Source organism: Rhineura floridana, chromosome 9 (assembly GCF_030035675.1).
Source record: "Rhineura floridana isolate rRhiFlo1 chromosome 9, rRhiFlo1.hap2, whole genome shotgun sequence".
Classification (NCBI taxonomy): domain Eukaryota; kingdom Metazoa; phylum Chordata; class Lepidosauria; order Squamata; family Rhineuridae; genus Rhineura; species Rhineura floridana.
This window is the reverse complement of record NC_084488.1, coordinates 68,867,940-68,891,517: the sequence shown is the minus strand read 5'-3', so window position 1 is coordinate 68,891,517 and position 23,578 is coordinate 68,867,940. Positions and strand designations below refer to the sequence as shown.

The window sequence follows — 23,578 nt, the reverse complement described above, 5'->3', positions numbered from 1 at the left end:
TAATATAAAGAAAGCTAATCATAGGATGATATTCAACTTATACTCGGACTTGACCTGTTGATTTTAGTGGGTCTCCTCTGAAGATGACGTAACAATTGATATCGCCCATATGAAAGAAACTGTTTATTCCACAATTAAGCATTTTTGTCACAATTTCACCTTAGAAGGAAATAGCACCTGCTTGTTTTTCTTCTTTCCAAGATCAGAGTACTGTTTCCCTGAACTAGGCTGCAGCTTGAGTTGTTTGTATAGTTATGTAGATTATGATCATTGAACTTTCTTCTCTTCAGTAAATCTTGTATTGGCACTTGTATATAGTTTACTAGCATTCCATGAGAGTGAGAGGCTGCAGGGAATGTTCTGAAATGTTCATGTTTAAAAAAGCAAGGCTCTAGCCTTTTTATTTATTATTTATGGAGTGATAAGTATAGACAGTTTTCTACCACATTGAGCTACAAGAAGAAAACAACACTTTTATGGGCAAGTGAACTGACATGGCTTTATTGCATATAGCCAAAGCAGTGCATTTTTTAAAGAAGGAATTGTTACTGAGTGCCCATTTTTTCATTCAGATTACTTGCATGTAGAAGCCTCTTTACCATGTACAATTTGGATTGAGGCAAAAGTAGTTGAGACTAAAAAAAGGGAGTGAATATAGCCTTGCAAATGCATTTACACAAGTTACTAGTCTACCAAAATTCTTACTAGCCTCACCACCCACCAGTAAATACATGAATTAAAAAGTATAATAATCATCTCAAAAATTCTCACTTCAGAACTTAGAAAAATTGGTTAAAAACAACTGTTCTGGTATTATTAAAATATATTTAGGGATTATTTTTATTTTTGTTTTGCAGTAACTTGGAGAAGGTATTAACTGCATAGTACACAATACAAACGAAAAATACTAATGCCAGAATTTAAGATTACAGAAGAATTGTTCTGGGATTAGATAAGACTGAAAAGAAAATATTTGTTATTTCATGTTTATATTTTTGTAGAAAAATAGCAATACTTTACCTTTCTGCAAAGGAGGTTTTCTCTCCCCGCCCCAGCCTCCAACATCTATTTAGAATCCAATTGTGTTCTTGATTCATTTTTTTTTAATAGATTTTTTATTTTTTATTTTGTTTCTTCACATGTATCTTTATATGACATGAATTTTCTCATTTACATCAGACACCAGTATAATTAAGAAGCAATAGTTATTCAACAACAACAAAGAAAGAAGTATTCAAATGCTAACAAAGAAAATAAAATCTCTCAGACACTCAACCTCTGACTAAACTGATATGCAGTCAAAATGATTGTGAATAAATTCTGTTTCCTTTCTGTTAGGCCATTACATCGTTTATAAGTGTCTCCATATCCGGCAGGCTTCCATTGATGGACGATGCATAAACGTATCTTCCGAAGTGTATTCAATAAAGGAGTGCCAAGTTAAATAAAAGGAGTCTGGTTTTTCCTTACCCTGTCTTAGTTTTAGTTCATGTGTAAGTTTTTCCATTATGGCTATATTCCAGAGGGAGTTATACCATTGTTTTATTGAGAGGTCATTTGCTGATTTCCACTGCGATGCAATTGTTAATTTTGCTGCTAAGGTCATGTAAATGATCAATTCTTTGGAGAGCAGCTTTGCGTTTGTAGCATCAAATATGTTTAATAGCAATAATTTTGGCATAAAATCAAAGTGTTCTTTAGAAATCAACAACATTTCATCATAAACCCTGAGCCAAAAAGCTTGTATTGTTTCACATTCCCACCAGAGATGAAAATATGTTCCTTTGTTCCCACAGTCTCTCCAGCATAGTGGAGAGGCCGTGGAAAACATGCGTGATACCTGGACAGGTGTGCGATACCATCGATGTATCATTTTCAATGAATGTTCTTTGACATAGCTAGAGACAGTCTTAAACGGTTTCGTTTCCCATAACCTATCCCAATCTCGAAGTTGTATTTCAGAGCCCAGATCTGTCTCCCATATTTCCTTGAGAGAAAGAGTGGATTTTAGAGATGAGTTAAGCAAAATGAAGTAAATTTTAGAGACCAGACCTTTTTCTCCTTTGTGTGTATCTTGGAGTAAGTGCTCAAATTGTGTTAGAGATCTTGTTGCTTGTTGTTTCGTGTATTTTACAATAATAAAGCTGCGGACCTGGGCTAATGTTAGCCAGTCTAGTTTTATTCTTGGATGAGGTGCGCCTGGCGCCTACACTTTTATCTTTTCGGTGCCAGGTTAAAACCTTTTTATTCTCCCAGGCATTTTAATTTTAATTTTAATTCTATCTTTTAGCTTTTAATGTATATCAGGTCGTTTAATTGTTTAATATGTATGCTTTTATTTTTTTGTGATTCTGTTGTATTTTATCCTATGTTGTGCACCGCCCTGAGAGCCTTCGGGCTGTGGGCGGTATAGAAATAGAATAAAATAAAATAAAAATAAATAAATTCCTCTCAATTTCAGTTTTAATTGTTCAACTGAAAGGGGAAGAGAGTTTGCAAAGAAATCACATAATCTACGGAGTCCCCTCATACTCCATTCTTTTAGCTGATATTCCCTGTCAGTAGTATAAAATTTGGGATGAAAAGGAATAGGTATCAAAGGTAAAATTATGGGGGCCAATCTGTTCTGCCATAATTTCCAGATCTGAAACATACATTTAGTAAATGGATTGGCCATGTTATTGATAGTTTGCTGTCTTACTGAGAGAAAGGGTAAGGACCTAAGTGAAGCATCAGCGGCAAGGTTGATTTCCATCTCCACCCAGTGTTTCTCCTTTATGTTTTTAATTAAGTACACCATTTGACGAATTTGAAAGGCATTGTGATAATATGTTAGATTTGGAATGCCCCATCCCCCTAAATTTGATTTTCTATAGATTAAAGTTTGGGTTAATCTAGATTTTTTCTGCTGAAAAATAAATTTGATAATTGTACGTTGCCATGATTTTATGACATCGCTAGATATATGGATAGGTAAAACCTGAAATAGAAATAGGAATCGAGGAAGTAGCATCATCTGTAATGCAGCTATTCTGCCTAGCATTGAGAGAGAGTTATTTTTCCAAGATTTGAGATTACTTTTAAGTTTTCTAATAATTGGGTTATAGTTTAAATAAAACAATTTATTTATATTTTTTGATATAATGACCCCTAGATATTTAATTTTTTTTAGCACAAATAGAGATTCCCAATGCTGCTTTAACTAATTTTTGTGTATTAGGACCTATGTTTATAAACAGGGATTCGGATTTGGTGTAATTAATGGTGAATCCCGACATGTCCTTATATTTTTGAAATAAGTTTTTTAAGCTATCTGAGGACGCTAGTGGATCTGAGAGAAGGAGGGCCACATCATCAGCAAACAGGCTTATTTTGTGAGTGGATCCATTAAAGTTGTATCCTTCTATGGTGGATTCCTCTCTCACTGCTTGAGCCAAAGGTTCCATGGTTAAGGCGAATAAAAGTGGCGATAGGGGACATCCTTGTTTCGTTCCCTTTTCAATTTTCATAAATCTTTTTTTTTTTTTTACAATAATTTTTATTCAAATTTTCATAAAACATAGAAAACAAAATCATAAAACATTCAAAGACAAAAAACAAAACAAAACAAAAAAGATTAAACAAAAAAAAATAAAATGTTGACTTCCCATTTGTCACATATCAAATCAGTTATAGGTCTACAATATATAACAATCCTGTCTCTTAAATCATATTATAAAATCACTTTCCTCCAGTAGTTATCTTAATTAATCATCAAATCTCATAAACATTACTTTATTCTTTCCACAAAAAGTCAAAGAGAGGTTTCAATTCTTTAAGAAATATATCTATCAATTTTTCTCCAAATAAACATGTCAATTAATCCATCTCGTTAATAATTATAATAATCTTATTGTCATAATCATAGTCCAAATAAACATTTCGATTAATCCATCTCATCAGAATCTGTTAGGTCCAATAATTTCAATAGCCATTATTCCATTATCCCTATTAGTTCCATCTTCCATCTTCAATAGTCCTGTTAAGTCCAGTAATTTCAGTGTCCAATCTTCCATTATCAGTATTCCATAATAATCTTGCTGTTGTAGCCATAGTCATATAATAAGAGTCTGATGGGAATTTCCTCTATCCCAAATATTTTCTTGCCATCCATTCTGAATAAGTTGCTGAAATATTGTTGTAAATTCATATCTGTGTTCTTCTTTTTTAGAAAATGCACTGGCTCATCTCTTAAGAGTTTTTCCATTGTCACATGACTGCAGTTAATTCCATAGATTTTCTCTATATCAAGCTCCATCACGTCATTCCAGTCCAGAAGATTATCCAAGCCATTGATAACTTTATCTCTAATATCTTCATTAATTTCTTCAGAGATAACGTTAAATTCCAAACAGTAGATTTTATTTCTAAAATCCATAAACTCCAGATCTTTTTCCAATTCCACATTTATTCCAATCTCCAGGGCTTGTATCTTCCCTTTATTTTTTCTTTTCTCATCTCTGATCTCATTCTCCTCTCTCACAGGGTCCCCTATTTCGTTAAACTCCTGCGTCATTTTGCTCAGTTCAATTTTCAGCTCCTTACTACCCTGTCGCAGGGTTTGTTTCGTTATCTCAATCTCATCCATTATTTTCTGAAACATAATTACTTCCAGATTCTCAGCCACTTTCTTGATTGCCATTTTTAAAACCACGAAAACAAAGCAAAACAAAAATAAAGAAGAACCACTTCTTATTTCAGCAACAATTGGGTTAATATTCCAGGCTTGATGACATCACAGTATAAACAGAGCAACCTGCCTTATCTCTCTATGTTCAAGAATGCAAAATAAATTTAGTTGCCAGCATCAAAACAGTTAGTGGCGTCGTGAAGAAGCAGATTCGTCAAAATAAAATAGATCAAAAAGAGAATAGTCCCAGACAATATAATATTCCTCGGAATAGAAATCAGGAATAGAAATCCCTCTTCTGTTTATTATCTTTAGAATGCACTTCCAGGACAGCTTTTTGCGACAGAAACAGAGATAAGCTGTTAATTTCGTGAATAACAGAGAAAAGCTATATCTCACCCAGAAGTTGTCCAAAGCCGATCAATCTGACAAATCTCCTTTTGCTGCAACAATTTAAACCAAGTAAAAAAAATAATAGAAAGAAGGGTGCTTGCCTGTTAGTCCGTTCTCTCTTTAAAGAAAAGATAAACGTATCGCTTAAGCAGATAGAGCTTGTTAGGAAGTCCGTCCGGCATTGTTGGCTGGACCTTATCTCATAAATTAATGAAATCCAGTCCTCCCAACAAAAACAGGCTTTGAGGTTGATCTCTATGTTTCTCCCTGCCCGGGAGAAATTTCATCAGTCCAAAAAAAAAAAATGTTCTGACTGATTTATATCTGAATAAGCTTCTTTTGAGGCGGGAGCCCGTCCCAAAAGCAGGCACAAGCGAAGTCACCCTTCCCGGAAGTCCAATTTTCATAAATCTTGATTCATATGCGTTAATTCTGATGCTGGCTAAGCCTTGTTTATATAGGCTTTGTATAATGTTAATGAAGGTATTTCCAAACTTGTAGTGTTGCAAGACCTGAAAAAGAAAGTCCCAGTGTAGCGAGTCAAATGCCTTTAGGGCATCTAGTTTAAATATTGCTAATGGTTTATAATATTTTTTGCTATGCCAAATAATGTTCAATAGCCGTCTGATTGGGTCTGAAATTTGTCTGCCTTTAATAAAGCCAGTTTGGTCTGGGTTGATAATAGCGGGCATGATGAGGCTAAGCCTGTTTGCTAGAACTGAGATAAAGATCTTTTGGTCTTGGTTCAACAAGTTAATTGGTCTATAGTTATTCTTGTCATTCAGATTTTTCCCTGGTTTGGGAATTACTATTATGCGTGATATTTTCCAAGTTAACGGGATATCTTTACCCTCCCAAATAGTGTTAAATAACCGTGATAGATGGGGGACCAGTTGTGCCTTGAATTTCTTATAGAAATCTGTAGAAAAGCCATCTGGCCCAGGGGATTTATTATTTTTCAGTTTCTTGATGACTTCATTAATTTCAGTCTCGGTGAACTTTTGGTTTAGAATAGATTGTTGGTCTTGATCTAGCTTTGTAAGCTTTAAGTTTTGGAGAAAAGGCTGTATACTTGTATTCTTAGGTTCTGGGGCTTGTTTGGTAGTAAGACATGAATTCAGAGTGAATCTTTTTGGTTTTATATGTAAGTTGGCCATTATCTTGTTGCACACACCATATTTTGTTTGAAGAAAGTTTATGACGTAGTTGATTAGCTAGAAGTTTGGAATTTCGATTACTTTTTCATAAAAATTTTGCTTGAGATAAATCATGGATTTTGATATTTTTGAGATTTCTAGGGCTTCTATTTTTTTTCCTTATGGTGTCTAATTCATGTCTAATTTTAATAGAGCCTGATTGTTTATGTTGAAGTTCCAGCTTTTGTAGTTCTTCGTATAGGTTATTTTTTAGGATGGATTTTTGTTTTTGTAGTTTATTTTTCTCTGTAATACAGCATCCTCGTATTACCGCTTTCATTACATCCCAAATGATATTTTCTTTAACTCCTATCCCTGTATTGTGTGTAAAGTAATCCTTAATGGCCAATTGGATAGCATCTGTTGCTAATTGATTGGTAAGTAAAAAGTTATCAAATTGCCAGGTAGGTGTTATTTCATCTTTCTCTCTTATAGTTAATATTGCCCATACTGGGACATGATCTGATATTAAGAAAGACCCAATCTGTGATTCCTGTAAAGTAGTTTGTAAAGTGTCAGTTATGAGGAGGTAATCTATTCTGTAGTAATGTTTATATCTAAAGGAGTAAAAAGAGTAGTCCCTGTCCATTTTATGTAAAGATCTCCAAGCATCCACTAAGTTGAATTTAGATAGGATATCTTGAAAGTTAGTTTTGTTGGTAGACTGAGTAGGTATAGCTGAAGCGGTGTTTACTGATTTGTCCCATATTGGATCAGCAGCCCAGTTTAAATCTCCCCCCACTATCAATTCACCTTCTGCAAATTTAGATAATTTTGATAAGGAAGAGGTAAGGAAATGCAATTGTTTTTTGTTGGGTGCATATAGGGATGCTAAAGTCAACTTTTGATTTCCCAGTTATCCTTTAACAAATATTAGACGACCTTCTGTGTCTTTATAGGTCTGTATGTGTTTAAAAGGGAGAGACCGTGCTATCAGTATAGCTACTCCTCTGCTTTTGGATGAACCATGAGAGGAATATTGCTCTTTATAATAGTTATGGGGTAAGAGTCGTGAAATCTCTTTGCTATGGTGTGTTTCTTGGAGAATAATTATGTGTGGCTTATCTTTTAAAATAAAATTGGAAATTCTTCTTCTTTTGACTGGGTTGCCCAAACCTTTAGCATTCAGAGTGTAAATTTTTACATTACCTTCCATAATCAGATTAAGGATGATATGAGGGATGCATCAATCCCCAGCTTCGGCCCACATAACTTATGTCCCATAGTATCAGCAAATTCAGTTTGCCAGATATGTGCCAGAGAGAAACAATAACAACTGTTAACATCATACAAAATACAACCATTGAACCCACTTTTGGCAGAGTCCCTATTTCTTGGTGGGACTCTGTAACACCTCTTTAAGAGTGTGTTATCCTATGCAGGTAAAACCGTTATAAAATAAAAAACCACTAGTTAACATTATTTCCCCCCCCCGTTCCCGCCATTTTTAATTTGACTTGTTTTATTTATTTATTTATTTATTTTTATTTTTCCCCTCCCCTTACTTCTCCCCCTTTTTATAATTATTGTATATTTAATATTGTTAAATAACATATATATTTTACAACAGAATGTCTTAAGCCCTAACATGGCTAAATTGAAAAACCAGGTCGCATTTAAAAGAAAAGGTGACCTGTAATAATGAAATTTGCTTCAGTGAGGTGTTAAACATGACACAAACCGTGTTATATTAGACCTGTGAATTTGGTTATGAATTTCATTTTCCTCTCTGAGTGATAGAGTTGGATCGTAAAGGATGTGGAGCGCAGAGTGGTTCTGTTTGTTTGTTGAGTCTGAGGCGTTTTTTCTTGGAGAAGACTGTATTCCATTTTTCAGAATCTTGGAAATCTAGCTGTTCCTCTTTATCCAGTTCTTCAGTGTCCCAAGGAATTTCTAAGTTTAATAGGCGAAGGATGTGGCATGTTTCTTTTTTTGTGGTAGCTGTGTGTAATATGCCATCTACTTCAACGCAGAGACGAAAAGGAAAACCCCAGCGATATTTGATTTTAGCAGTTTGCAGTTTTTCTGTTGCTGGCCTCAGTTCTCGTCTTTTCCTCAGAGTTTCCAGACTCAGGTCTTGGAGAACCATGATTTCTTTATTGTCGTATCTCAAGCCTCCTTTGTCTCTAATGGCTCTCATAAATCTGTCTTTTAACTGAAAATGAGTAAAAGCCACTATGATATCTCGTGGCATTGCAGTACTTTTAGGTTTGGGTGCTAAGCTATGGTGAGCACGCTCCAAATCTAGTGCAGTGACAGGGACTTCAGGGAGTACTTTGGACCACCATGTTGTAAGAAATGTAATCATGTCTCCCTGTTCCTTTTCTTCGGGGACCCCACGAAAGCGTACATTCCGACGTCTTGCTCTGTTCTCCTGTTCGTCCAATTTTGTGTTTAATTCTCTATTAGCTTTTAAAGTAGTTGGACTTTGTCAGAGGTTTTAACACTTAATTCCATGGCTTCGTTAGCTGTCGTTTCAATAGCCAGGGTTTTTTGTGCTAAATTATCCAGTGTTTCCTTTGTGGATTCAAAGGCTTTTTGCCATTCAGCTATTAATAGGGTATGCATGCTCTGAACTCGAGTCATTACTATTTCCAACAGGTTTTCTATATTAACAGATGCCATTTCCCCTTGCCCTGCTTTTCTGTTTTTCGCCGCCATTTTGGGCCTTTGTTAGGTGCGATTTTTTAAAACACTAAATTAAGATAGTAAAAGGCCTTAAAGCTTAGCAAATTGTGCTCACAAACGTGCTACAGGGCTTCATTTAACAGGGGTCGAAGAAAGAAACAAGAAGTGTTACCACAAAGTCATTGTAGTTGCCGTTAAGCGCTTGGCGGGAATCAGATAAGTCGTTCTGAGCTGCAGCCAGGTTTCACGCGCCCCCTGGTGGTCCGTGTTCTTGATTCATTGATTAAATTATGTGTCCATTTGTCTCCACTGGGTGTCCAAAAACTAGGACAGGTGTCCATTTGGACACACAACTCTTACTTTAAAAATGCCTTGAGCCAAAGGACTTTGCAAACTTTTCATCTGTCCGTTACATAAATAAGCTATCAAGAATTATAATATATATTGACAAAATATGCTAACAATATTCATAAAACTGAGCATGATTAAAAACAAAGTTAAAAATGCATACACGTCATACTAATCAAATCAGTTCAGATAACCCCCAAAAAAACTTTTTTAAAATGTGCACGTAGTTTCTTATGCATACACTGGCAATTAGTGCCACCGTGTAAGTAATATAAAACTGATTATCCATTAATACTTGAGTTATTAATAGTAATAAACACACTTGTGGTATTTTATCTAAACACTGAGACCAGTGGTACAGTGGAACAGGACATCTTTGAGATAAATTTTTTTGTAGTGAGTGACAAAGAAATATAACAGCAGCAACAACTGGGAGTATAACTCTGGTCCTTTTTTCACAACAGGAGCGATGGAATAACTTCCTGAAGTGTTAGTTGCCAGTGGGGCAAACTTGGGAGATTGGAGGAAAAGTCTGGCCTGGCCCATGAGTCCTTTGTTAGATGGGCTAGACTAAGGCAGTGCTGGCCCAAGGTCACCCAGTAAACTTCATGGCTTATCGGAGATCATCTGAAGGAACACTATTAGTTGTTCCCTGTGTCACACAGGCCTAATAGGCTTCAATTAGAAATCAAACATTTCGTGTGACCAGTCCTATACTGTGGAATGCTCTTCCAGCAGAGATTTGGTAGGTATCCTTGCTTTTGACTTTCAGGAGTCTTTTGAATACCTTTTTCTGCTGATAGGCATTTACAGCTATTTAATTTTTATTGCTATTAGCAGAGCTTGGAAGATTACTTTTTAAAAGGAATGAATTACAATTACTATTACATGGCCCCAAAAGGAATAAATTACCATTACAATTACAATTGTTCTGAAAGGAAGTGATTACTTTACCGTTACTGAAACGTTTATAGTTAAGTTACTTTAAAAAAACCTATAGAGTGTCTACAAGGTGCTGGCCTTGGCTGCTGCACATGTAAGTCGCCTAAAGCAACATTAAAAATAAACACACACACAGAGGTAATAGAATAATTATTTTTATCCATAAGATAGCAGTGGTGGTCTCTTGACTAGTAAGGGAGACAGGGAGGGGAGGCAGAGGCCACCACTCAGATTTTTGCATGTCAAACCACATGCAACCCCCCCTCCCCACTCAGCCAGCCAGCATAATCTCTCTCACTTAACCACCTCCCAGACCCTGCCCTGCCACCAACTAAGGCACACTCACCCAAGCAAACATTTTCCCCTGGGGTGCAAAAAAGTTAAAACACTGCAAATGCAGCAAAGTAGCCAGGGAGGGTGACGGAGGCCACTTTACGTGCCAAGTACGAACACAGTATTAACACATACACTACACACACACACAAACGTTGTTTCTCATCTCCTAGTTTTTCATCTCCATCCCATTGCTGCCTCCTTCTTCTCCTTCATCCACATGCCTTGCCCTCCAGCCCCTTTCTCCCTCCACTCCATTATTCTCCCGCACTGTCCATTTTTTTAACAATTGTTTTCTTCACTCCACTCCCATCTTGTTCTCCATCTCCTTCCTTGTGGCCTCCTAAACACCCACAGAGCACAAGGGAAGAGCGCTGCTGTGCAGAAGCCCAGTTTGAGGCACATGATTTTCAGCCACGAATCAGAGGAGCAGCAGACTTCCCCTGCTCCCCTCCAGTAATGCCCCAAAGTAATGCTGGAAACATTACAATTACTCCCCAAAAGTAATAAAATTACTTCTCATTCTATTACAGTCAAAATGTAAAGAAATTACCCACTTGCTCCTCAAAAAAGTAATGAATTGCAATTCATTTTTGTAGCTAATTACCTCTGAGCTCTGGCTACTAGCCAGTTACCCTGATGATTATCTGTATTTTTATTTTTATTTTTTTAAATGGTGTTTTCTGTTGTAACCTTGTAAATTACCCTGATACTTTATGATATGGTGATAAACTGATCAGAGATGTAAACCCCAGTCTTCCTGGCCAAAGTCCAGCATGCCAAGGCCCTCTGTAACTGGGGAAAGGTTAGTGTTAGAAAACAGTATGTTGTGACATGATCTTTCTTAGGTTTACCATAGTACCATACTATTAAAAATGCATATTTCTGGGGATCATAACAACAACAACAACAAAGTTTCCTTTGGTGCAACAATGCCTTACTGCCCCAAATCCTTCAGTAGTTATCATTTGCTTGTTTACATTGACATAACGCCTACCCTTAATTATTCTAAACAACAAAATTTGGTAAGGCTGATATTCTCCATTTTATTTATTTATTTATTTATTTATTTATTATTTTATTTATACCCCGCCCTTCCTTCCAGCAGCAGCCCAGGGCTGCAAACATAAACACTAAAAACACTTTAAAACATCATAAAAAGACCTTAAAATACATCAGAACAAAACAACGTAAAAACATTAAAAATGTTAAAAACATCTTTAAAAAAAGGGTTAAAGATATTAAAAGACATATTAAAAGACATTTCATTTATTCTACTCCATTATCTCAGGAAAACAGATCAATTCTTGTTGCAGTAGATGATAACCCTATTTTAGCTTTAAGAAGAGCAGATTATGCCCCAGGAGCGAGTCTAAAAATTATTCTCAAAAATTTATTCAGCAAGATTCCAAATCCAGTTTTACTTGTCCCTAGGGTTGCCATATTCCAGTTCCACAAATCCGGGCAGGCTAATTTGCATATTATGCATATTATATGCATATTATCCATATTATTTGCATATTAATATTTGGATTGTCCAGTTGTTTTGTTTTTGTGCCTAGGAATTACCACCAAAAACTGGGGAAAGATGTGAGAAATCTTTTTTTTAAAAAGCAACATTTTCAGCCTTAAATGCCTAGACTCTAGTTTCCAACACTATGGAATATTTATTGATTGATTAAGAGGATTTATATCCTGCCCTTCTGCTGTTAAAAACAGAGGTCAGCACAGCTTACAAATATAATAAAAACAATAAAAATGCACAATCAATATAAAAACATAATAAAAACACAAAATAGCAACAAACATAAAGTAAGTCAGGGCACCAGTACGGTTAACCATTACATATACGATATATTTCAGAGATGTGGTGGGTGGAGAAAAACAATAAGCCAAAATGTTAGGAAAAGGAGTCTTTCACACCACATGCTCAGTTCTAAATACTGTTGCAGCAAGTTTTACAAGTTCCTCCAGTATTCCACTGGTGCAGGCACTCAGACGTTCAAAGTATCTGTATGTTTCTTAGCTTTTACAAAAGCAGAGCTTTGCTTAACTCAAAATTTCTTCTCCCTTTGATCAACCACATCTACACAGGTTCCACCTCCCTACTCAAAATGAAACTGGGCCTGGAAGTGTACAACAACCCCACACATACCTTGCTAATTAGATTACCAACATCAGGATGTCTGTCTTATCGACTACTCTCCTGCTCCCCCCCCCCACCGGGCATCATGAAAGACCCAGTCCTGGGCTCAGAAAGAAAATAAATATCTGGTCCTCTTCATAGTACTGATAAGCCTCTTGTTTTAATTAAAATAATAATTATAAATTCTTGCTCTTATCACTAATGGGAGTTAATTATCTTGTATATGCTGCTGTTGCTTCTATGGCTGTAATGGAGTGAGGTTAAAGATAAATGAAATGCAAATAGGAAAACAACAACACAAAAGGCAGTAACACTTTCCTGAATGCAATACCATACCAACCACAACAAGATTCCTATGAGTAAGGCAGAAAACTAAGCATCTCACAACCAGTCAGGATTCCTAACCAAAAACCAAAAATATGATAAATGAAGAAATGTTTATATAAGCATGACTATCAAATATATTTATTATTTACACAAACTGTAAAGATATTTATAGTGCAATCCTAGGTTTATTTATCCAGAAGCAAGTCCCAGTGTATTCAGTGGGGCTTACCCAAACAGGGACAGAAATGTAACCTCAAGTGATAAGCAACTTCATTCACACAACCCAAAATTCCAAATAATGGCACTTTACACTGTTTTGCAACAGTTTATACTTGTTTTTATGGTTATTTGATTTTAAATGGCTTTATTTCTTGTTGTGAGCTGCCTTGGTTTCCAACCTTACCTCACAGGGTTGTTGGAAAGACTCCATACACACACACTGCAGATGTATAAATACATACAGCCCATATAATAGTTTATTGTCAAACCAGTTGGTCATTGCAGAAAAATCAGTATTAGTTTTAAAAAAACCTGTATTAGTTTCCTACAGAATAAAAACTGTAATACCTAAGTAAGCCCTGCCTACTTGCTTTAAAATTGGACTGGAGGGGGGACAGAAAGAATTAGAACACAAACACAGTTCTTTTTTACATTCACCCCAAAGTCCCATTGATTTTCAGCACATTCATAACCATGTCTACTCAAAAGTAAGTCCTATTGAATTCAATGGGATTTACTCTGGGCGTATGGGATTAGCATTGCTTTTACAAAAGCAAGTATTGGGAAGGTTTTCAAAACACTGCCCAGGATCTGACTCCTGCACACAAGAGGGAAAAAAAACTGAAATGTATATACTTACCCAATTTATGAGATTTTCAGATAAACGGGTGGAAACCACCATTTTCTGGCATTGCAATGAGGTTTTCTAGACACTGCCTCAGGTCAATCAAACTGAAACACAACCCTGGCTTCACTGATTGGCTGCAATCCTGAATGGGCGGGGTTAAAGCTACGAAGTGCTATACAGTACTGTTTAAAGAAAGATTTAACAGTCAAGGGATGGCTGATGTTTTTATCTCAAGAACCGGACCACCTAGAAACTTAATTTTTTTTTAAATTAAAGCTGAGAATCCGGGCCACCTAAGGGGCTAAACGGGCGCTGGGTGGCATACAAAGAATCCGGGTAAAACCCAGCTAATCGGGCAATATGGCAACCCCACTTGTCCCAAATCTGATGTGCTCACAGCAACATGGTGGGCCCGATTATGAACCCAAACACTTGTTTGGTTGAGTGTGGAGTGAGATTGGTATCACTCTAGCCCTTGCCCAATCTCTTTCATCAACCACTGCTCCTCAGTATACCGAACCAGGTTCCATAACACTGGAGAGGGCCCTCAGGAGTGATTGTATCAGTGGCCCTACATATCTAGGGCCTTAACAGAATCACCTGCTCTATCCACTGGAAAACTCCTCTAGAATGGTCAGGAATCTGTCAGATTCCATTAGTCTCCAGGGCCAGACTATTCTAACTGGTCTCCCACCCCTGCAGGGGAGAACAGTTGTCCCAAATCCAAGCCACACTAGGAAGTGGTCTGACCATGACATTGGGGTAGTATCCATCCCATCTATTTCTAGACCACCCCCTCCCCACATGGAGCAAAGACAAATTTAAGGGAATGCCCTACTCTTTGTGTTGGATCAATGATAATTTGAGACAGACCCATGGTTGCTATGGAGGCTATGAAATCCTGAGCTGGACCTCAGTGTGAATGTTGAAATCACCAAAATCATTGTTCTGGGTTCCTCCAGCACCACTTCTGAGACCAACCTCAGTTAAGGAGGTTGTTGAGCAAAAGGGCTCAGTGGGGCATATCAGGTGCAAGCACCTATCATCATGCCTCCAATGTCTCCATTTACCATACCTGCCCTTCCCCTCAGTCACCGAGATGGATCACTGAGAACCTGCAACACCATTTTCCTTCCCCTGAGTTACAATTTGTATACAGAACACCCTCTAAAATGGTTCAAACACACAATTTATCATCCCATGAGGCCATGTAAACATCAAATTACAATAGCCAGAACTCATAGGGCCCACTAAATAAATAAATCCACCATTCATCTGAGCAAAGTATGCAATATATTATACAGGCATTCCACCCTATCTCTCACCTGGGGCACAAAACAATATCTTCTCTACCCCATCTCTACCTCAGTCTCTTGGGCAACCCAAAAGCACAAAGTCTGAGTATTTCATGCATTCTCTTTCTCTGCGTTCCATAAACAAATTCATATATTCATTGTTCATTTTGATCTTCATCTCATTGTTCATTTTGACAAAGGTAAAACTAAACACCTAAAAAGGTCACCAAATACTTTGAATGCCTTATTTAGCCAAGTGCTCTCTTACATGACTGATAAATGATAACTACCTATTAACAGTTAATGTTTTATGTTTTGGATACTGGCATGATTAAATCACCAAGTACAATTGACACCAATGACTTTTAACAGCATACTGAATAAGACTACAACTGTCTTATTCTTTTCTTTTTCTTTCGTGCATGACTAACATTATAAGAAGTGGCACATAATCTTGCACCTTAAAAATGATTGTTGCCAGCATTTATTATTAATTAAAGAGTGGCATCTGAATGGAACATAAATTTATGGTTGTATAGGGCTGATAACATATGCATATTGACCACATCAGGTTTTTCCTCCCTTCACATCCTCATTTTTTCATGAGTGTTCCTATAAAATTTTGCATAGAATTGCAAAATTCCTTTGCTCATCTCAAAATGGTGGGCAGGACTCTGATGGGGGAGGTAATACAATTCACTGATCATTTGCTCTCCAGCAATGGAAAATAGCTTTCAGATGCACAAGGTTTTATGTCTGTCCTTAGAAAATGACACATAATTTATGTGCTGCATAAATATTCTGATTCCCTCATTTAAATTGCCTGATAACTCAAAGCTCTTCATAATGAGGGCAAAACATATATTTTAGTATTTAGTATCACAGATATCCATACCCTCCAACATTCCTTTACAGAACACATCCTTTGAGCTCACTGGAGGCTCACTGGTGTTTTGTAATATTAGTGTTGGAGGTGCAATGGAATGCCAGGCCCACCTATCCCTCCCTTGCCAAACCCCCCATTACCTCTAGGACTCACCAAAATCCCCCTTCCGTTCGACCTGGTCAAGCCTCCCTCCTCCCTTCCTTTACAGATTGCTGTGCCTCTGCTCCCCCTTCAGACCTTCTCTCAAGAGAAGGAGGGAAGCAGAGAAGGGAGGTGAGCTGCACAGGAACACTCAGGACAGGCCGGGGCAGCTCCTCAGCAACTGTCCTGGTTTCCCACCACTTCTCTCCTCCTCGCCTTTTGCTGCAGATGCTGAAGCGGTGTTGTCTGTGAGGTGGGCAGGAACAGTGACAGCAGGGCAGGATGTTGCTGAGGAGCTGCCCTGCCTGTCATAACTGTTCCTCTGTGGTTTAGCTGAGTCGCCTGCTGCCGCTGCTGCCCTCAGCATGGCTCAACAGCATTTAGAAGGCTGTCATCATGCTGTAGTTTGCAGCACCATCTGTTGGTACATGGCGCTGCAAACTACAGCATGACAACAGCCTTAGAAAAATATGTAATAGGAAGAATATATCAACTGAGCATTAATTAAAGAGTGGCACTTGAATGGAAAGGGTTGCAACAATATATATCAACAAAGGAGCCATAATACAATTTTAAGCCTGGTATAGGCTATTAAAGCTAGCACCTACTAAGAGTACTGAACATAAAATGGCCATACCAAAATCCAGAACCATATCCAGAGATGAGCCATTAAAAGAAAGCAACAGTAAAAAATTATGTCTTTAAAACCCATGTAAAGGTTTCAAGCGATGGAGCCTGATAACGTCTTATGGAAATGAGTTCAATAACTATGGGGCTACCACCAAGAAATCATGTGAATTGCCAATCTGCTAGACCAGAAAAGAATGATTTCAGATTGAGATCTTATTCACCTACTTAGCTGCTATTTCTGGCTTCAGTTAATCCCTGCTATTATGGGCTCATCCAGACGACTGCAAAATGTGATACACGATTGCTTTGTGTTTTCATTATTTTTCGGTCATCCATATGATGTTGCGCGCTGTTGTGCTTTATCATGGGTTAAATCAACTCCTGGCAATACCGCAAAAAATGCGATTTGCCTTTTAAAATCAGGAATCATCCGCTGTGCCTCCAGGAGCTAGGGCGCAATATGGTGGACTTTACAGCTGATGGGCGGTTCTTGGGCGTTTCCCCGTGCCCCTTCTCCTCATTCCAGCCAATAATGTATCTGCACTTTTGCGCATGTGCACGAATATCAGGGGGGGGAAGCCCAGGAAAATTGAACCAATCATCACAATGGTGGGGTATTGGGGGGGGTTCTGCAACTACTGCGCAGATGCAAAATTCCAAGTTTATTTTTAGCCAGCCTGTGAACTGGGCGGCCGCTCTGGGTGAGATCTGCCCTGTTGCGCTGAAGCCCATCCTGGAGATGCCGTAGACTGAATTTGGGACCGTTTGCATGTGAGGCAGATGCTCTTAATATGTATAAAGGTAGAAAAGCAGGGAACAGGAACCCCCATTTGGGGCCCCCTCCTTGAGGAGCTGCCTTTGGAAGGCAGCCAGGCTTTCCGATGTTCCTTCTAATAAAAGAAACGAAAATGGAAGGGCAGGGAGCAGGAACCCACCTTTGGGGGCCCCTCCTCGAGCAGTGTAGTCCCTTCCTGTATTTTTGTTAGCTTGCATTTGCGGTATAGCGCAAAAACGGCTGTATGCTTTTCTACCTTTATACATATTAACGTTACTGGAGATACACAGGGCTGACAATTCCACTTATTTCTCCAGAAACGCAGGTAAATGGGAGGGAGGGGTGGTAGTGGTTGTGACAAGGCGTGCTTGAAAATGGAAGGGCAGGGAGCAGGATCCCCCCTTGGGGGGCCCCTCCTTGAGGAGCTGCTTTTGGAAGGCAGCCGAGTCCCAGCTTTCCAGCGCAAAAAAAGGGAGCCAGCAGTTTTGTCCCTTCACGTCCCCTCTCCTGCTCCCTGATTGGTTCTAACCCACATAAAATGAATGATAATTGTGATGGGTAATAACAGAAGAAAACATAAATTGTCCCTGGGTGGGCTCGAACCAACTACCTTTCAGTTAACAGCTGAAGACGCTAACCGATTGCGCCACAGAGAGACCTGCAAGTAGCAAGTGGCAAGGAACTCCTTTACAACCACAGGAAAATTCAAACTTTTGCGCTCTTAACATTCAAGCTCAGAAGCAAATTTCCACTCTATTACTCTCCAGACATTTTGCAGGGGGTTGCAGCCTCGTTGCCCCATGAAGTTCGATGGGCTCTAGTTCTACGGACAAAAATGCATCCCGCAACCAATCTGTTGTGGGATATCCGTCCCACTGACTTGTGGAGCTCGCTTACCCACGTCTTCCTCCCCCCCTCGGGAAACTGCCTGACACCGAGTCAGACTATCGGTCTATCAAGCTCAGTACAGGCTACCCTGTCTAGCAGTGGCTTATAAGCCCCAAGATTTTGGACGGGGGTCTTTCACAGCCCATCCTGGAGATGCCGGATACTGAATTTGGGACCGTTTGCATGCGAGGCAGATGCTCTTAAATATGTATAAAGGTAGAAAAGCAGGGAGCAGGAACCCCCCTTTGGGGGCCCCTCCTTGAGGAGCTGCTTTTGGAAGGCAGCCAAAAGAAGGGAGCCAGCAGTTTTGTCCTTTCACATCCCCTCTCCTGCTCCCTGATTGGTTCTAACCCAGATAAAATGAATTATAATTGTGAGGGGTAACAACAGAAGAAAACATAAATTGTCCTTGTGTGGGCTCAAACCACCAGCCGAAGGCGCTAACTGATTGCACCACAGAGAGACCTGTAAGTAGCAAGCAGCAAGGAACTCTTTTACAGCCACAGGGAAATTCAAACTTTTGCACTCTAATGTTCAAGCGCATGCGCGATATTGTGCGTTGCAAATGGGAGAAGGAGCACGTGTCATTTTTTTGTGAACCATTTGGCTGATGGGGGTGGTTTTACAGGCGGGGCTTGGAAAAAGCGAAAAGGATGTACAGGTCTTCCTGATGCATGTGCGGGCGCAAAAAACACATTTTTTAAATCGGAAAAAAGCAGGGGGGATAACAGTGAGGACTGTCAGATGGCGAACCAGATATGAAAAACATGGATTATCCCGCTCCGTTTGGATGAGCCCTATGTTCTCCTTTCACTGCCAATGTGATATTGTGCTTAATTATTTGCTTCCCTTCTGCAACCTTTTTTTTCTGTATGTTTATCTAATTCTATCCTCTTTTGTTCCCTTTCCCCACCTCTCTATTGTCCTTTAATGGTTATAGTAACTGTACTGAAAGTTGTACAGAACTTACTGTTGGTGAAGACATAGCCCATGGTGACCCCTGGACCTCACTAGTTATTTTAGGCAGGCTATAACACTGAGGCACATAATTTCCTAAATAACACAGCAGTGGGAGCTAGAAGCTCAAAGCAGTACAAGGTTTATTGATTTTTTAAAAGTGTTTTTGAAGGCATATTACTATAAAGATTGAAAGGTAAAAATCTGAGTCCATGCTGAGCAAGGATGTGAATGGAAAGAGTTGTGATTTGGTATAGCCAAGACTGAGGCTACTGCTGACTGTGGTCAGAATGGAAGATAAAAGAAAAGTTATAAAATAAAGACACCGAAGAAATGCCTAGGAGAAATGATTAAATAGCTGAGGTAATAAAGACTTTTTCCAGATTTTGTCTGCTTTCCCTTCCAATATTCTATCTGTTACATTTGCCCATCTTCTGACAAATCTCATAAACCTTGGCAATGAAGGAAATGTAGCTAGTTCTTGCCGCCCTGGGCTCCTGCTGGGAGGAAAGGCGGGATATAAATAAAATAAAATAAATAAATAATAAGTAGGATGTTCTTTTGTTCCAACCCTTAAGTCAAGGGTACTTGTATAGTACTTTATATTCTGTTTTCTTGTTTGATTGTTCAAATCACCACAATCTGAAACTACTCTTGCTATCTGTACCACACCTCAGCACCCCCAGACTGGAAATTTGTCAATTGCCTCCAGGAAAATCACTACTGATTATACGTGGCTGTATTCCTATAAAGATTTGTCTGTCTGTAGATGAAGAAAGCTGTTAAAGCTGAAAGCTTATTGTTATATGAGGGAAAATATTAAAGACACTGTAGTGGCAAAATATTTCGGACATGAGATCAGCTTAAGATGACCTGTGTTCAATTCTGCTCCATCTAAAAGCTGACTATATTGAAGGTCTTAAAATGATGTTGCAGGTTTAGGCAGTATATTTTTCTAACTGGCCTGAGCATCATTAACAAATCTATATAGTCACCCAGGCTTGCCCTGAGCCGTGATCCAGCAATGTTGATGGGTTACGTTGATCTACTGATTTGTAATGTGTTTTATATCTGTTTTATTAATGTATGTTACTGTTTTATGCTATTCACCGCCATGGTATTTTTCTTAATGTTGGTGATGTAGGCTGTTTTGGAAATAGCTGCTTTTAATAATAACATTAACTAATAGGCAGAAAACACCTTGCGGTTTAAGAATTTACCTATAGCCAAGAGATATTTCTATCAAACTTTGAAAAGCAGGGAAATTGGGCAGCTATAGTGAATGCACCAGGGGAGCAGGAGACCTGACCTCCTCTCTGAGATATTGGACTGCCCTACAAATTTGTCAAAATGCAAACACAATTTGGGTTGGTCTTTCACAGTCCAATCCACTTCCTGTGTAGCTTAGAAGAATTTGGTAACATGTGCCTCTGAGCATATAGTGAGTGGTAGCAACACTTGCCATCTCCAAAGATGGAGAATTACATTTTTGTATGTATGTTGGTGTACTTCGTACTTTGCTTCTTTCCTGTGTTACTACTGTTTCTGCAGAGAATCTAATCTAGAAAATTATATTTCTCTCAGTATTCATCCTAGAAATCTGTGTCAAATTTATCTTTATTAATTTCAAAGCCTTTTCATTGGTCAGTGCCATATGATGGTGAAGACAGCCTTTTGTGTGTCAAACTAGAGGTTATGTTCTATTTCTATATTGGGTGCATTAACAGCTGAATCTGAAACTGCAGTTTGATGTAAAATCAGATTGATTACAATATGTTGCTACTTAAGCAATGAATCTAAGTGTTGGGGAAAAACAAACTTGGCCTGCCCAAGATGCATGTTTTCAGCCTGCTATGCTTAAACCACTCCAATTAAGGGAAGGTGGGCATGGTCAATTAAAAAAATAGAACAGACCTAGAAATTTGCTAGAATATATTTCATCTCCTACTGCTTTACCTTGTGCAAACTGAGACACTCCTCATGTCCATTGGAGACTATTCTGCAGAATAGTCAGTGCCATTATTCCACAATTGTTTTGGAGATTTTTTAGTGTAAATTTTGCAAAGTGTTGCTGTACTTCACATATTCACAGAAAAGAAAATTATTTACTATAGGAAACTTCACTAAAATTGCAAAGTAAATGAAACATTTAAAGTGACTATCTGAACTATATCAACTGTCTTAATGTTGCTTCATACCTGTTAAAACAAGATCAGCACAGCATGTCTTGTTTCTGATTTGCAGGTATTGCCACCACTCACCATATGCTCAGAGGCACATGTTTCCAAATTCTTCCAAGCTACACAGAAAGTGGATTGGACTATGATCATTTGCATGTTTATTGAGTTCAGTGGGATTTACTCCCATGCAGTCATGCTTAGGGTAGGTGAAATTGACCTTGAGGAAGGAGAAGAGGGAGGGAGGGGATGAAGTGGGCAGGGGAGATGGAAGAAGAAACGGGGGGAGGAAAGGAGAGGGGAAGGGGGAGGGGAAGGATAGAGGGGGAAGGAAAAGGGGAGGGGAGGGGGAAAGGGAAGAAGTATATTGGAGGGGACAAAGGGAGGGGGAGGGGAGAGCAGGTTTGATCATTTGTATGCTTATTGTTTTCAGTGGAATTTACTTCCATGCAATCATGCGTAGAATAGGTAAAACTGACCATGGAGGAGGAGGAGGAGGATGGGGAGGGGACAGGAGGGGGAACGAGGGGGGAGGAGATTAGAGGGGGATGAGGAGAGGAGGGAGTGTGAAGGAAGCGGGAGGGAAGGGGCAAAAAGGAGGAGATAGTAGGGAGGGGAGAGGAGGTTTGATCATTTGCATGCTTTTTGAGTTCAATGGGATTTATTCCTGTACAATCATACTTAGGATACGTGAAACTGACCTGAGGAAGGGGCAGGGAGGGGGAGAGAGAAGGGGAAGAAGGAGAGGGGAGGGGGAGGGGAGGATATTGAGTCGTCAGCTACTGTACAAAGGGAAAGCCCCTTTCCTTTCCAAATGAAAAACTTTGTGAAGAGTATCTTTGTTTTCAGCGTTTTCCCCACCTTTTTATTCTACAGCAGGTACATGTAGCCTCCCACCCAAATTTAAACCAAAGCTGTCCCTGGCCACATCCACACCTTTATTTCACTTTAGACAGTCATGGCTTCTCCCAAAGAATCCTGGGAAATGTAGTTAGTGAAGGGTGCTGAGAGTTGCTAGGGGAGGCCCTATCCCCCTCATAGAGCTACAATACCCAGAAGAGGGGCTGACTATTAAACCACTCTGGCTACTGGAGCTCTGTCAGGGAAATAGGTATCTCCTAACAACTCTCAGCACCCTTCATAAACTATACTCAGGATACTTTGGGGGAAGCCATGACTATCTAAAGTGAAGTAAATGTCTGGTGTGGGTGTGGCCACCTGATTAGCCAAGCCAAACAGCTGTGAGTCTGGCTTTTAGAACACTGATGGTTCTTACTGAGCATGCCCGATGCTATAATATACAGTAATACCTCGCATTAACGTACTCAATGGGACCAGAGTGAGTATGTAAACCGAAAATGTCCTTAAAGTGAAGCACTACCTTTTAAAACTTTTTTCCCTCTCCTTCATATGGAGCCTCAAAGCCCCGCACTAAAGCCCCTGCTGCTGCACTGCCGCACCTCCCAGCTGATAGCGATCATGCCTCCCAGCTGATTTGCGGTGGTGCGATAGCATCTATTTCCACCCCCACGTGCTGAAGCCTCTGCTGCTGTGCTGCCGTGCCTCTCCCTAACCCTAACCCTGTAAGTGGTTTGCTAGCTGTGTTTCTGGAGAAATACAGGCATACGGAGCATATAGCGAGGCGACATTAAGTGAAGCGACGTTAAGCAGGGTACGCCTGTACTTCAATGTTAAATTTCTTAAATTAATTAAAAATCAGCCATGCATTTTTTTAACTTTGAAACTGCAGAAGACGAAGGTCAGAGAATGGGCCAAGGTCAGTAATAGGATTACAAGTACTCTGTGAACATGGCTCTTTTAATTAATTTCAACAAATTATGAGACCACTGACAGAAAAAAGTCCACAAGGGTTCTGGATTCTTCCCCTCTTGTTTTACACTTTGAACCATCGATTCTCTCTGAACTGTTTTGTGTATCACCATGAAAACTTAGAGGGTTAAGCAAGTTTTGTAAGGGTTTGTTTTGAAATGTGCTTATGG

At 39.0% G+C, this 23,578-nt stretch overlaps 1 protein-coding gene across 10 annotated transcripts in view; it reads left to right on the top strand.

The window, feature by feature from the left end:
- Window positions 1-23,578, top strand: part of IL15 (interleukin 15) — a 100,876-nt gene that overhangs the window by 59,045 nt on the left and 18,253 nt on the right. For 2 of the 10 annotated variants that reach the window (XM_061584878.1, XM_061584873.1), the window contains exon 1: window positions 1,345-1,493. The exons of 7 other annotated variants lie outside the window; for them this stretch is intronic. The gene's annotated coding sequence lies outside the window, so the exon portion shown is untranslated. Of the gene's footprint in view, window positions 1-1,344; window positions 1,494-7,242; window positions 7,261-23,578 lie in introns of those variants that run through there. One more of the 10 variants, XM_061584877.1, reaches the window with a different exon arrangement.